The 13861-nt window shown below is 50.4% G+C and overlaps 1 protein-coding gene across 1 annotated transcript in view; it reads left to right on the top strand.

Annotated features, from left to right (window-relative positions):
* LOC144754097 (E3 ubiquitin-protein ligase TRIM39-like) overlaps nucleotides 1-13861 on the top strand; it is a 243702-nt gene that overhangs the window by 125175 nt on the left and 104666 nt on the right. The window lies entirely within an intron of this gene.

The following is a 13861-nucleotide window of genomic DNA, read 5'->3' on the forward strand; positions in this document are numbered from 1 at the left end:
AATCGCAATCTCAATTTGCGATTAGCTAATTGCGAATCGCAAATTGAGATTGTCTTCCCATTCATTCCTATGGGCCTTTTGGCCCATAGGAATCAATGGGAAGGGATTCCTTAATTGCGATTCGCAAATTGTGATTCGCAATTAAGGAATAATAAGGAATCGCAAAACAAATTGCGATTTTTTTTGATACATTGCCGTTTGCGATTCCTTAATTGCGATTTCCTAATTTTCGCAATTAAGGAATCGCAAACGGCAACAATAATGCATGTACCTGTATGTTCCTTATTTAGATGTTTCTCTAAAATTCTATGCTATTTATCTCCATCAGTGCTTTGTGGGTTTTGACACTGGTCAAAGAGTCTCCTGGCACAGTGACCCGGGTTTCTTACTAGTATTTGTCCTAGTGTTTTTATTTGTAGATGAAAATTCGAGAGCTCTATCTCTGGAGCTGACTTCAGACAGTTCTGACATTTTATTTATTTATTAGCACAGACTGGTCAGGTCAAAGTCTTTGTCACGCAATCTTGGCAGGAAGAGAGAGTGGAGCTGGGTGTGCCATGACAGAGGAAACTGAGACACAGGCTCAGAAGAAAGGCCTTCCCACTCAGCTGCTACACAGAACTGCATTAACTCTTCTGGGGATGAAGAATGCAGGAAATGGGCAGCAAATTCCCTCCAAGCCTCATTCCTTTCCTTTCACAGAAGTCTGGTCCGCTTCAAAGATCTGAAGAAGGTTTCCACAATCTACCTCCCTATCTGGCAGGCTCCCTCCAGCCTCCATCATATTTACTATTCACACACAGGGGATCCAAAATGGACTCCTGTCCCCATACATTAAATCGCAATAGACACACTCTGAGCTCAAACTTAACCCCACATGTAGCACGCATGTATCATGCACTGTCTCCGTTGGTGTCTGGGCGCTATAAATTACAGCTAGTAACTAAATTGTAACAAAGATTTGAGTGTATGAGACTCCATTAGGACGACTCACATCACTGCAGAGGTCCAGACACCTATATTGTAAGCGTGACATACAGAGTGATCATGGGTAGAAACCAACTTCCATTTCCCACTCTCGCTGAGCTCTGTGTGTGTGATATCGTTTGTAGGTCTTGTAAAATGTCTCCTCTACGGCTGGAAATCATTCATGATTTATAATATGTGAAGTTCTCATGTGCTGGGTCATGTGACATAGTTTAGCATATAACAGACAATGCAGTGTCATGTGACCCCATTCAAAATATCACAGACTGTCCTGTGGCCTCATTCAGTAAATCCTACACTGCACTGCTTCATGTGATAACATTCAGAATATCACAGACTGTCATGTGACTTGTTATATACTAGCAGACGGTGTAATGTAAACTCATTCATATCACCCACTGCTGTATCATGTGACCAGGGATGTTGAATCTAGGAGTTGGCGAAAAACTCTGCTTCTTTGGCACCGTGTTTTTTTTTTTTTTCAGCAGTATTGGTATGCCCTCCTCTGGATTCGTTAAGTAAATTAGCATGTTGTCCGTGTACAACGAGACTCTGTCTTCCCAATCACTACCCCAGCGTATGCCCCGCAGCAGCTGGGTAGTCCTGATGATAGTGGCTAGGGGTTCCAGAACTAAAGCGAAAAGTAGCTGCGAGAGCGGGCATCCCTGCCTCGTTCCCCTGGCTAATGGTATTTCTCGCGAAATGTGGCCATTCGCCGTCACTAGCGCCACCGGGCCTTCATATAGAAGTTTGACCCATGAAATGAATTTCGGGCCAAAACCCATATGCTTCAGAACCGCAAAGAGGTAGCTCCATTCTACCAGATCGAACGCCATCTGGGCATCTAATGAGAGGACTACTGCTGGCTCCGTCAACAGTGGGGCCCGCGCTATTGCCCCATGCAGTCTTCGGAGGTTGAGTGCCGTACTTCTGTGCGGCATAAATCCCGACTGGTCTGGATGTATTAAATACGCTAAATGAGGCATTAATCTTCCGGCTAATAGTTTCGCCAAGATCTTAACTTCGGCATTAAGGAGGGATATCGGGCGATAGGACCCGCATTCCTCTGGTGGCTTTCCGGGTTTTGGGATCACCACTCTGGTCGCCACTCGTTGGTCGAATGGCAGCTGTCCCCGTTCCAAACTAACTGTGTACATGTTTAGCAGTGGTGCACTGAGTGTTTCGGACATAATTTTGTACCATTCAATTGGTATCCCGTTGGGGCCCAATGCTTTGCCTGAGTGCAGTGCAGCTATTGCCAGCTGAGCCTCCTCTACAGTTAAATCGGCTTCCAGTTCTTCCATCATTTCTTGCGACAGGGTGCGGGTGGGCACCCCCTGTAGGGCCCTTGTCGCCATTTCTGGTGTGACTTCTACCTCAGGGAAGTACACCCTCTGGAAATGATCGGCCAGCAACTCCACTATTAGGGATGGACGCGTGTGTACCGTACCCTCGGCATCTTTTAATTGTAGTATATTTCTCGGTCCTCCCCTTTTTTTCTCCAGCCATCCTAGAAGCCTACTCGCTTTATCTCCAATGTCGTAAATTCTATGTGTCGTTGCCGCAATATTTTCTACTACTCTATGGCGCATATGATCGGTATGCCGCTGCTGGCACAATCGGAGCGCGTGCAACATGTCTGCCGTCGGGCGTGTCATGTGCTCTTCGTTAACCCTGGCGAGTTTAGCTTCCATGTCTAGCAGTTCTTGACTTTGAGTGCGCCTATGCCCTCCGATCGTGTAGATAGCTTGTCCTCTGATAACCGTCTTGTAGGCTTCCCATAATACAGAAGGCGACGTTACCGAGGCTTCGTTCTCTGCGAGATAGTACCTCGTCGCTTCCTTCAGCTTTTTTCTTATCTGCGGCACCTTAAGGTACCCTGGATATATTGGGTAAATGCGCTTGCGGGATCTCTCAGGGTTCGACAAGGCCAGTGTTAATGGTGAGTGATCTGAAATGCCCCTCGGTCTAATTTGTACATCTTCTATGGTGAGGAGTCCCCCTCCCAGTGTGAGAAAGTAGTCAATTCGGGACAGGCTGTCATGAGCCGCCGAGTAGTAGGTGTAGTGTCGGTCGTCTGGGTGCAGCCTACGCCAGAGGTCAATCAGTCCCTGGGCTTCTAAGAAGTCGCTTAGTCGGGAAGGGCCAGGGGTCTGTGCTCGTACCGGGAATCTATCCTGCGCGTTGTGTGCCACCGAGTTGAAATCCCCCCTATGATAAGATCCCCCTCAGGGAGTTCCCGTAGGAACTTTCCTAGTTCTGGAAGAGCGATCGTGTGGAGTGCCGGCGGAATATACACCGACACCACATTCAGTGGCTTGCCTTCCCACTGCCCATGTGCCGCTGCGAAACGTCCTTGATCGTCTATTTTAGTGGATTGCACTATGTAGCGTGAGGATCTGTGTATCAATATCCCTGTCCCCCTTGATCCCGTAGTGAATTCAGAGTGGACTACCATTTGGTATCCCCTTCTATCTAAAGCTTGGGTTGCCGTGCCTTTTATTTATTTATTTATTTATTTTTTGCATTTGTATGGCGCGCAGCTACCCAACAAGGGTTTCCCGGCGCCGATGACAGAATTGAAGCAATTTTTAGGAGGACGGTAAATGACGGTGGATTATTTCTGGAAGAGCCAGGTCTTTAGCTGTTTTCTGAAGATGTTATACCTGTCTTCTTTACGGATATGGAGGGGGAGTTTGTTCCAGAGTGTGGGCCCCATGACCGCGAAAGATCTTCCTCCCATTCTTGCAAGTCTGAACTTTGGGGTGGAAAAGTTTGCAGCATTTTGAGAACGTAGTGCTCTAGCCGGGGTGTAGGGAGTGGCGAGGGTTTGGAGATATTTAGGGGCGGTACCAGATTTGATCCTAAACATATAGCTCAGGGCTTTGAACCTGATGCGGCTTTCCACCCTGAGCCAATGTAGGTCTTTTAGGTGGCTGGACACACTGGAGGTTTTTGGGATATTACAGAGTAGCCTAGCCGCTGAGTTCTGGACCACTTGTAGTCGGTTAATGACAGCTTTGATGAGCCTAGGTAGAGAATGTTGCCATAGTCCATCCTAGATGTAATAAGTTCATTGACTACGGACTTTTGGGTGTCAAGGGGCTACCTCCAAAGGATCTTCCTTAACCATTTCAGGATGGTGAAGCAGAGGCCAACCACTCTGTTAGCCTGCTGCTTCATGGACAAGGTGTTGTCGATGATGACTCCCAGATTTCTAACTTGAGTAGCGGGAGTGGGGATGGAACCGAGCTCGGAGGGCCAGTGAGATGCGTTCCAGAGGTCTTTGTTTTTCCCCAGAAGGAGGACCTCGGTCTTGTCTCCATTGAGTTTCAGCTGGTGTGCGGACATCCAACTGAAGATGTTTTGGAGACCTTGTTTGAGACGAGATGGGATAAGTGGGTTTGCTTCTGACAGGGAGAAGATGATTTGAGAATCATCAGCGTATGTCATGAGGGTGAGGCCAGATTCATCAGCTAGATCAGCCAAGGGCCGGAGGTAGAGATTGAAAAACAGAGGGCTTAGGATGGAGCCCTGTGGTACTCCATGGGGGGCGCTCATTGTATCGGAGCAGGCTATTGAGGATGTAATTTGGAAGGTTCTCTGTGACAAGAAGGACTCAATCCATTTTAGTGCATCCCCCCTGATGCCATTTCTCCCCAGGGTGGCCAGGAGTTTGGAGTGTGAGATGGTGTCGAAAGCCGCACTCAAGTCTAGTAAAATGAGTGCGACTGTCTGACCATCGTCTAGGAGTTTCCTGATGTTTTCGGTAACTCCTAGTAGGGCAGTTTCAGTAGAGAAGCCGGCCCTAAACCCAGATTGAGATGGATGGAGAAGACAGTTTTCTTCGGTGAAGAGGGTGAGGGCAGAGTGAATATGTCTTTCCAACAATTTTGAAAAAATAGGGAGGAGTGAGATCGGCCGGTAATTTGAGGAGAGCTCCGGATTTGCAGTGGTTTTTTTTTTTAGAAGTGGGCTGACCATGGGGTGTTTCCATATTGAGGGCACTGCGGCAAGCTGAAGGGAAGAATTTAAAGTTTCAGCAATGATGGACAGGGCAGGAACGTCCAGATTTTTAAGAACAGAAGCGGGTACCGGATCACGAGGGGAACCTGAGTTTCTTGTAACAGGACCAGGGCGGGATTTAATCGTCTAATGCTTTGCCGTACCAATCCCCGCTTGATCTTATCCCCCAGTCCTCTCACCTTCCAGGACATTAGTTGCAGCAGTGCCACAGGTCCCATTCTAGACTCCCCCCTCCCTGGGTCATTGCCTATGTGGGTAAGAGGACTTGTCTGCCATACTAACTGACCTTGCTGTAACAGCAGTGCGCTAGTTATACTATTTCTACTTTAATTTAATTTAATTGCATCATGAATCCAATCTCTACAAGTATAACGTCCTAAAAATTGAAAAACGCCCCTTCCCTTAACTCCCCCCTCCCTGCCTCCCTGCTACACGGACCCTGAACTGCCCGCTCCCCCAATTTAGCAGAGTGCTTAAGCTCAACCCCATTGTCAGTAATACTTGCTCGCTGGGGAAAGGACTTCTCCGGAGACGACCGCCTCTCTTCCTCTCCGTGGACGCCGTCCACCTAGTATCCAGGGCGTTCTGTCAGGCCTTTGGTACAAGTGTTATCATGCACCAGGTGTCTATTGTTCTCCTTCAGAGGCATTGACACTATTGTCTCTTGTCGGGGACCTGTCCCCTGGTCCGCGTCCCGACGTTCGAGAGCTCGTGCAGCTGTTAGTTCCCCGGTTCCTGTGTGTTCTGTGTGTCCGACGCGGCTGCTCCACTGGTCTCCAGCCATCCAGCCAGTCTCGAGCGATCTCAGGGGTATCAAAGAACCAAGTTTTGTTGTCTGCCACCACTCGCAATCTTGCCGGGAACAGCATGGAGTACTGAATTTCCCGCGACCTGAGTTCTTTCTTAATGTCCAGAAACGTTCTCCTACGACAAGCAACTTCGGCCGTGTAGTCCGGAAAGAAGGCCAGTGTGGAATTTTGGATTTTTATCTGCGGTGCCACTCGTGCCGCCTGCAGGATGGCGTCTCGATCTCTAAAGTTGAACAGTCGAGCCAGGATCGGTCGCGGCGCTGCACCTGGTTTCGGTCTGCCTCCTGGGACCCGGTGGGCCCTTTCGACGGAGAAAAAGGTGGACAGGCCCTTGGGTTGAAGTTCGGTCTTTACCAACTCCTCCACATAGAGGTACATTGCTCTCGTACCTTCGGATTCTGGAACCCCAAGGATCCTTACGTTGTTCCGTCTGGAGCGTCCTTCTTGGTCGTCCGCGGCGGTCCTCCGCGTCCGAGCCCCGGGTCACGCTGGATTGTGTCACTGGTTGCGCTCTCTGTGTTAGCGGTGCCGATTCTGTAATATACCTGTAACCGTGTGTCGGTTTGCGCGGGGGGGGGGCAATCCCGCATCAGCGTTATACTTCCCGGTCTATTAGGCCTTATCTTTACTCGCTCTGCGAGGTTCCTACTTACCTGCGAGCCTCCTACTTACCTGCGAGCCTCTCATATATGGCGTGATGATGCATCACCAATAATTGTGTGCCCCTTGATGCTTATCCCAAGTCTCCAAAAAACAACAAACAGCCATATCTTTCCCAGACCGGAATCAAGCATCCGAGGACCGGACCGGTTTCGAGGTAACACCTCTCTTCAGCCCGGCTAGCTTGACTCCAAGTGGTGTGGAGTGCCTGGGACCCACGTCTGGGCATCCCCAGCGCACTTAGGGCGGCAATTGCAAAAAACAACAAGTGATGGACTGAATGTGGATCAATGTCACACACTCCCCCAGTCAAAAGATCTGGGCCCAAATCCATAGTTTTTTTTGCACTCCACACCACCCTGGGTCAGATAATGGCTTTATGCAAATCAGCTCTGACCCTGTTGCCCCATGGGAACAGTCCAGTCCGAACTACAACAGCCATATCTTTCCCAGACCGGAATCAAGCATCCGAGGACCGGACCGGTTTCGAGGTAACACCTCTCTTCAGCCCGGCTAGCTTGACTCCAAGTGGTGTGGAGTGCCTGGGACCCACGTCTGGGCATCCCCAGCGCACTTAGGGCGGCAATTGCAAAAAACAACAAGTGATGGACTGAATGTGGATCAATGTCACACACTCCCCCAGTCAAAAGATCTGGGCCCAAATCCATCGTTTTTTTGCACTCCACACCACCCTGGGTCAGATAATGGCTTTATGCAAATCAGCTCTGACCCTGTTGCCCCATGGGAACAGTCCAGTCCGAACTACAACAGCCATATCTTTCCCAGACCGGAATCAAGCATCCGAGGACCGGACCGGTTTCGAGGTAACACCTCTCTTCAGCCCGGCTAGCTTGACTCCAAGTGGTGTGGAGTGCCTGGGACCCACGTCTGGGCATCCCCAGCGCACTTAGGGCGGCAATTGCAAAAAACAACAAGTGATGGACTGAATGTGGATCAATGTCACACACTCCCCCAGTCAAAAGATCTGGGCCCAAATCCATCGTTTTTTTGCACTCCACACCACCCTGGGTCAGATAATGGCTTTATGCAAATCAGCTCTGACCCTGTTGCCCCATGGGAACAGTCCAGTCCGAACTACAACAGCCATATCTTTCCCAGACCGGAATCAAGCATCCGAGGACCGGACCGGTTTCGAGGTAACACCTCTCTTCAGCCCGGCTAGCTTGACTCCAAGTGGTGTGGAGTGCCTGGGACCCACGTCTGGGCATCCCCAGCGCACTTAGGGCGGCAATTGCAAAAAACAACAAGTGATGGACTGAATGTGGATCAATGTCACACACTCCCCCAGTCAAAAGATCTGGGCCCAAATCCATCGTTTTTTTGCACTCCACACCACCCTGGGTCAGATAATGGCTTTATGCAAATCAGCTCTGACCCTGTTGCCCCATGGGAACAGTCCAGTCCGAACTACAACAGCCATATCTTTCCCAGACCGGAATCAAGCATCCGAGGACCGGACCGGTTTCGAGGTAACACCTCTCTTCAGCCCGGCTAGCTTGACTCCAAGTGGTGTGGAGTGCCTGGGACCCACGTCTGGGCATCCCCAGCGCACTTAGGGCGGCAATTGCAAAAAACAACAAGTGATGGACTGAATGTGGATCAATGTCACACACTCCCCCAGTCAAAAGATCTGGGCCCAAATCCATCGTTTTTTTTGCACTCCACACCACCCTGGGTCAGATAATGGCTTTATGCAAATCAGCTCTGACCCTGTTGCCCCATGGGAACAGTCCAGTCCGAACTACAACAGCCATATCTTTCCCAGACCGGAATCAAGCATCCGAGGACCGGACCGGTTTCGAGGTAACACCTCTCTTCAGCCCGGCTAGCTTGACTCCAAGTGGTGTGGAGTGCCTGGGACCCACGTCTGGGCATCCCCAGCGCACTTAGGATGGCAATTGCAAAAAACAACAAGTGATGGACTGAATGTGGATCAATGTCACACACTCCCCCAGTCAAAAGATCTGGGCCCAAATCCATCGTTTTTTTGCACTCCACACCACCCTGGGTCAGATAATGGCTTTATGTAAATCAGCTCTGACCCTGTTGCCCCATGGGAACAGTCCAGTCCGAACTACAACAGCCATATCTTTCCCAGACCGGAATCAAGCATCCGAGGACCGGACCGGTTTCGAGGTAACACCTCTCTTCAGCCCGGCTAGCTTGACTCCAAGTGGTGTGGAGTGCCTGGGACCCACGTCTGGGCATCCCCAGCGCACTTAGGGCGGCAATTGCAAAAAACAACAAGTGATGGACTGAATGTGGATCAATGTCACACACTCCCCCAGTCAAAAGATCTGGGCCCAAATCCATCGTCTTTTTTGCACTCCACACCACCCTGGGTCAGATAATGGCTTTATGCAAATCAGCTCTGACCCTGTTGCCCCATGGGAACAGTCCAGTCCGAACTACAACAGCCATATCTTTCCCAGACCGGAATCAAGCATCCGAGGACCGGACCGGTTTCGAGGTAACACCTCTCTTCAGCCCGGCTAGCTTGACTCCAAGTGGTGTGGAGTGCCTGGGACCCACGTCTGGGCATCCCCAGCGCACTTAGGGCGGCAATTGCAAAAAACAACAAGTGATGGACTGAATGTGGATCAATGTCACACACTCCCCCAGTCAAAAGATCTGGGCCCAAATCCATCGTTTTTTTGCACTCCACACCACCCTGGGTCAGATAATGGCTTTATGCAAATCAGCTCTGACCCTGTTGCCCCATGGGAACAGTCCAGTCCGAACTACAACAGCCATATCTTTCCCAAGTCTCCAGGCTGCTCCCCTGTCTATCGTGCCTTGACTTTCACCCTGCTCATGCCAATTCTGTACCTGCCAATAATACTCAGTAGTGCTTGTTTCTGGTGGTCAGGGCTCTTGGATCAGTCCAGTTGCCAGTCTTTGTTGCAGGCTTCGGGAGTACCTCAGACTCGGGCGCCCGATGCACTTTACCAAGATGGCGGCCCTCTGCTATTGCCGTGCCTCTGTCCCCGCCCGGTTCGCTCCGCATGCAGGGCTTCGATTGCACAGAGACGGACGCCTGAGCATTCCGTGCCTACGGAGGTATCTCTCTGGCATCTCCCGCCACCCTACATCAGCTTCGGGAGGCTCTTCTTTACTGATATACTTTAGTAATACGGCGGCCCGGCGCGGCCCGGCGGAGTCAGCTCCACTCGCGTCTCCTCGGCCAGCCCGCAGTCCGGCTCCTCACCAGCTATGTGTCCCAGTGTGTTCTTTTGCAGGCGCCCCCACAGTTGCGGTTATTCCGGTTGTTGCCTCCGGAGCGAACTTGCCGTTTCTCCGCCGCACTGTCTCTCGGTCGGGCTTTTCCGGCGCTGCTTGCCCGGGTCCCTGGCACTTCCTGCCAGCCTCCTTAGTACGCTAGCCCCTGGTTCCGGCTGGTTGCATAGCCCACAGGGTCCGTCGCCTAGAACTTGACTTCCCGGTTTTCGATCTTCACCGGAGGCTCTGCCTTTTGTCCCGCCCGGTCCCAGGCTTCAGGTCCTCTCCACAGAGGTCATAAGGAGGACGGATTCGTTGTCGGATAGATGAAGAGGCCGCGTCGTCACCGGAGCTCTTCCTTTAGGCTGCCGCCATGCTCGGCTGCAAGCCACGCCCCCCCTTTGGCACCGTTTTGCCACATTCTGTGCTCCGCTTGGAGCACGGAGTTTGGCAAAATATCTGCCTGCTGCCGGCGGAGCAGAGCTTGGCTCCCCCCTACCAACACAGCTCAAAAAACAATCTGCTCCCAAGGATGTGAGTGGGAAAACAACCTGCTTACATGGGCATTGCGGGCTTTGTGCAGCTCTGAAAAGCCCGAAAGCTGTAAAAGGCCTGCACACATCCGTGCCATCACTTTCCAGTTAGAGCCTGAAAACGATGCCCTTCACCGCCCTTTAACGTCCCCTTTCATTCTGGCGACAAAGCTGAATTCAGAATATTAAACTTCTGCTTCCAACAGTAACACTGAAGATGGTGCGGAAGTACGGCAGGTTTTGCTGTTGCTGTTGTTACAGAGTTGTTAAGGAGTGCCGTAGCGCTGCGAGGCCTCCGGGTAGTTACGCGCTATACAAGTGCAATTTTTCATTTCATTTCAGCTGTTGGCTCGAGACAGGTGCACCTTCTCTTAATAAATAGGTAAGTGGTCCCCGCTTCCTCCTGATGCAAGGCCCCTATAGGCCGCTACTTGATCGCATTGGATACTTCGTATTTCTTGATATCTGCTGGTAAATAATATGTGCAGTTCACACAGCATGTCGCAACTTGGACAATAACATCAGAACATTGGAGTTCTCTATAGGAGGGTGACGCAGGCAGCGGACGTGCGCGGGATAGGTGCACGGCTATCCCTCTTGCAAATGCTGCTCGTTCTACACTGGTAACTTTTACTGCATGAAACCGTTGGTGCTGCCAGTAATCCCTGTATACCGGGGGTCTCCAACCTTTTCTGTAGTGAGAGCTACTTCTGATCAGCAAAATCATTGTGACCTGCTAAAGGCCGAGCAACTGCTGCATTGTTCCCAGAGTCCCCCCTAGCACCTCCCTAATCAAGTACTGCTTGCAAGTGGTCCCTAGGCACAAACCGGAGCCAGGAACCTATTTTATATTTCTCTCATTATTTTATTACAATTTATAATCCTTCCAGTGAGGGTCTTTAGGCGCTATCCATAGGCCGTAGTCGATAAGAGATTAAGTCATTTGCCCAGAATCAGAGGATGTCGAGCCTACGCCGAGACTCGAACCTGGATCCCCAGCTTCAAAGTCGGCAGTTCTGGCCCTTACACCACACCCTCTCAGTCATTCAAATTCAATGAAAAGAAATGTAAAATAATGTTCCTGTCTCCGGTTTGTGGCCAGGAATGACTCCGATTACTTTATGTATTTAAACATACAAGATCCCTGTGAAACGCGGCTTTAATTTACATGATCAGGTCTGGAAAAATTTAAAAAATGCAGGTCTAGTGACTTGAATACTCTACTGAGAATCTAGAGTGCAGCTAATAATTCAACGACACACACAGGCCGCAGCCGGCGCGCGGCGGTCTCTGAGATGGGATCTTGCGAGAGGGGAGGGATACGAACATCCCAAACAACACCGTATGCGCACGTTTCCAGTTACCTCTGGACCCAGAGTCGTGAACATGCACCCCCCTCTCACCCAGCAGTCAGCCTGCACTGCCAAAAGAACAAGTATTTAAGTGGCCTTTCCTGAGAAAACAGTATCATTTTTCTTTCAGTTTTACTGAGCGCAAACTCGACACGAAGGTTTCAGAGCGCTTTACATGAGCACCAGTTGCATTACAGACGGACACATTCATTTCACAGGGAGATAGACCGATTTGCCCAAAATCGCAGGCTGTTGAGACTCAAACCCGGATCCCCAGCTTCGAGGTTGAGCGCTCTAGCCGTTAGGCCACATCCTGTCCCTGAACCTGCCACTATTGTTTAAGATGTGGGAGCTGGAGTGGATTCCAGGGTCGGGCAAGTGCCATCTGATATAAAAGCTATTGGCTAGCGGGTGCTGTTGTTGGTTATTCATTTTGGATAGCACCCAGAAGGCCATGCTGCGGGGTGCCGAAGAGGAACCCCCCATCATGTCACTTGACTCTGAAGAGAACGGCACACTACACTGACGGAAACTCACCAGCACAAACATACACACGAAAGGCTTTTTTAAGTGTATTAATGTTTACATTAGAGTTTTATTTACCTGAATTCAATGATGAGCAACCCACGGAGGAGCTGCAAGCGTGTCGGGCTATATCATTTCCAGAGAATGGTTGGGTGGATTGGGGGCTCCGCCAGCTTCTGTTTCGAGATAAAGCTTCAAATCCACCAGCGCCGCACTAGCGAACCTATCAATCAATCAGAAGGTTTATATAGCACGCTACTCATCTGTGAGGGTCTCAAGGAGCTGAGGTCCTTTCTGAACATGTGCAGGGTCGGGGAGCCTCTGATGTTCACCGGGAGCTCGTTCCAGGTCTTGAGGTCCTTTCTGAACGTGTGCAGGGTCGGGGAGCGTCTGATGTTCACCGGGAGCTCGTTCCCGGCTTTGGCTGCGATATAGGAGAAGGTTCTCCCGCCTGCTCTGTTTCTTCGGATGCGGGGACTTCTGCCAGGGCGAGGTCAGTGGAGCGGAGGTTGAGGTATTTGGGTCCGATGTTTTAGAGGGATTTGTAGGTGTGGGTGAGGAGCTTGAAGGTGATTCTCTTCTCCACAGGGAGCCAGTGAAGGTCTCGTAGGTGTTGGGTCATGTGTTTGTGACATTATTCAAGTCCTTTAGACAGAGCCGCACCACACGGGGGCTGGTAGAGGCGGTGTAAGGACATCCCGCCTTGTATGTTAGCCAATGGGAAGCAGCCAACATGGACTGGAAGCACACCAGTCACTGACGGTGGGCAGTCTAACACTGCTCAGGCAGGACTCGCTTTGCCCGACCAATCCCCAGCAAAGCTTAATAGCCAATTGGAGCAGTTGGTGTGTGCGACAGCTGTCAAGAATGGATAAGAGACCAAAAAGGCCTAAAAATAAACAAAATTGCAGTGACAGGATACAGAAGTGAGGTCAGGCTGCTGTAGTGTGTTTTATCTAGGTACCTGAATCAATATTCCTATTCTTTGCCCTTGTCCGGTTATAAATCCATAATATCCCTGCAACGGCATAGAAACCCTTTTCATAATTCAGTCATAGCGCATGCTGACACATTAAGCAAGCCTATTCCTCCAGCCCCCTAGAAAGCACACCGAGTTCTTAAACAAATCCAAGCCTCCAGCAACCTGGGAAATCCCCTCTGCTTTGTTTTGATTTCGTCCGAGAACTCCTGTAAAGCACTGTAAGAACGACCAGGTCTTGGTGACATCTTTATTGACGTCTTATGTCCATCCTTACGTCAACCCCGGCACCTTTCAGGTATAAATATACCGACGCTGCCTTGAGCAAACACACGGTGGTAATCCTGGAGCAGAGCAGCTACTACTTCCGAAGAGCCCAACTGATGCGAGAGCCCATGGACGCTGCCCCTCCCTTTTGACGCGCTGAGAAAGACGCTGTCTTTTCTCTTGCCGAGAAATCCAGCCTCCGGCTACCAGCTTACCCTTGCGGGTGACTGGGATACCGAGTCCTGAGAGAGAGATACCAGACCTCCTGCCTTCTAATACCCAGGTACTGAACTGACTAAACCCTTACAGAGAATTCTTGAGTCAGATCCTTGGCAAAACAAACTTAACTTAAACTGCTACTTACTTACTCCTTCCCACGTATTAGGCTTAGGTCAGGTACACCGGGGTAGGCGTAGTTAGAAGCACCAGTTGAGTACGATTAGTCAATGTATATATGTATGTATCTATTTTATCCATTTTATC

Source organism: Lissotriton helveticus, chromosome 5_1 (assembly GCF_964261635.1).
Source record: "Lissotriton helveticus chromosome 5_1, aLisHel1.1, whole genome shotgun sequence".
In the NCBI taxonomy this organism is placed as follows: Eukaryota; Metazoa; Chordata; class Amphibia; order Caudata; family Salamandridae; genus Lissotriton; species Lissotriton helveticus.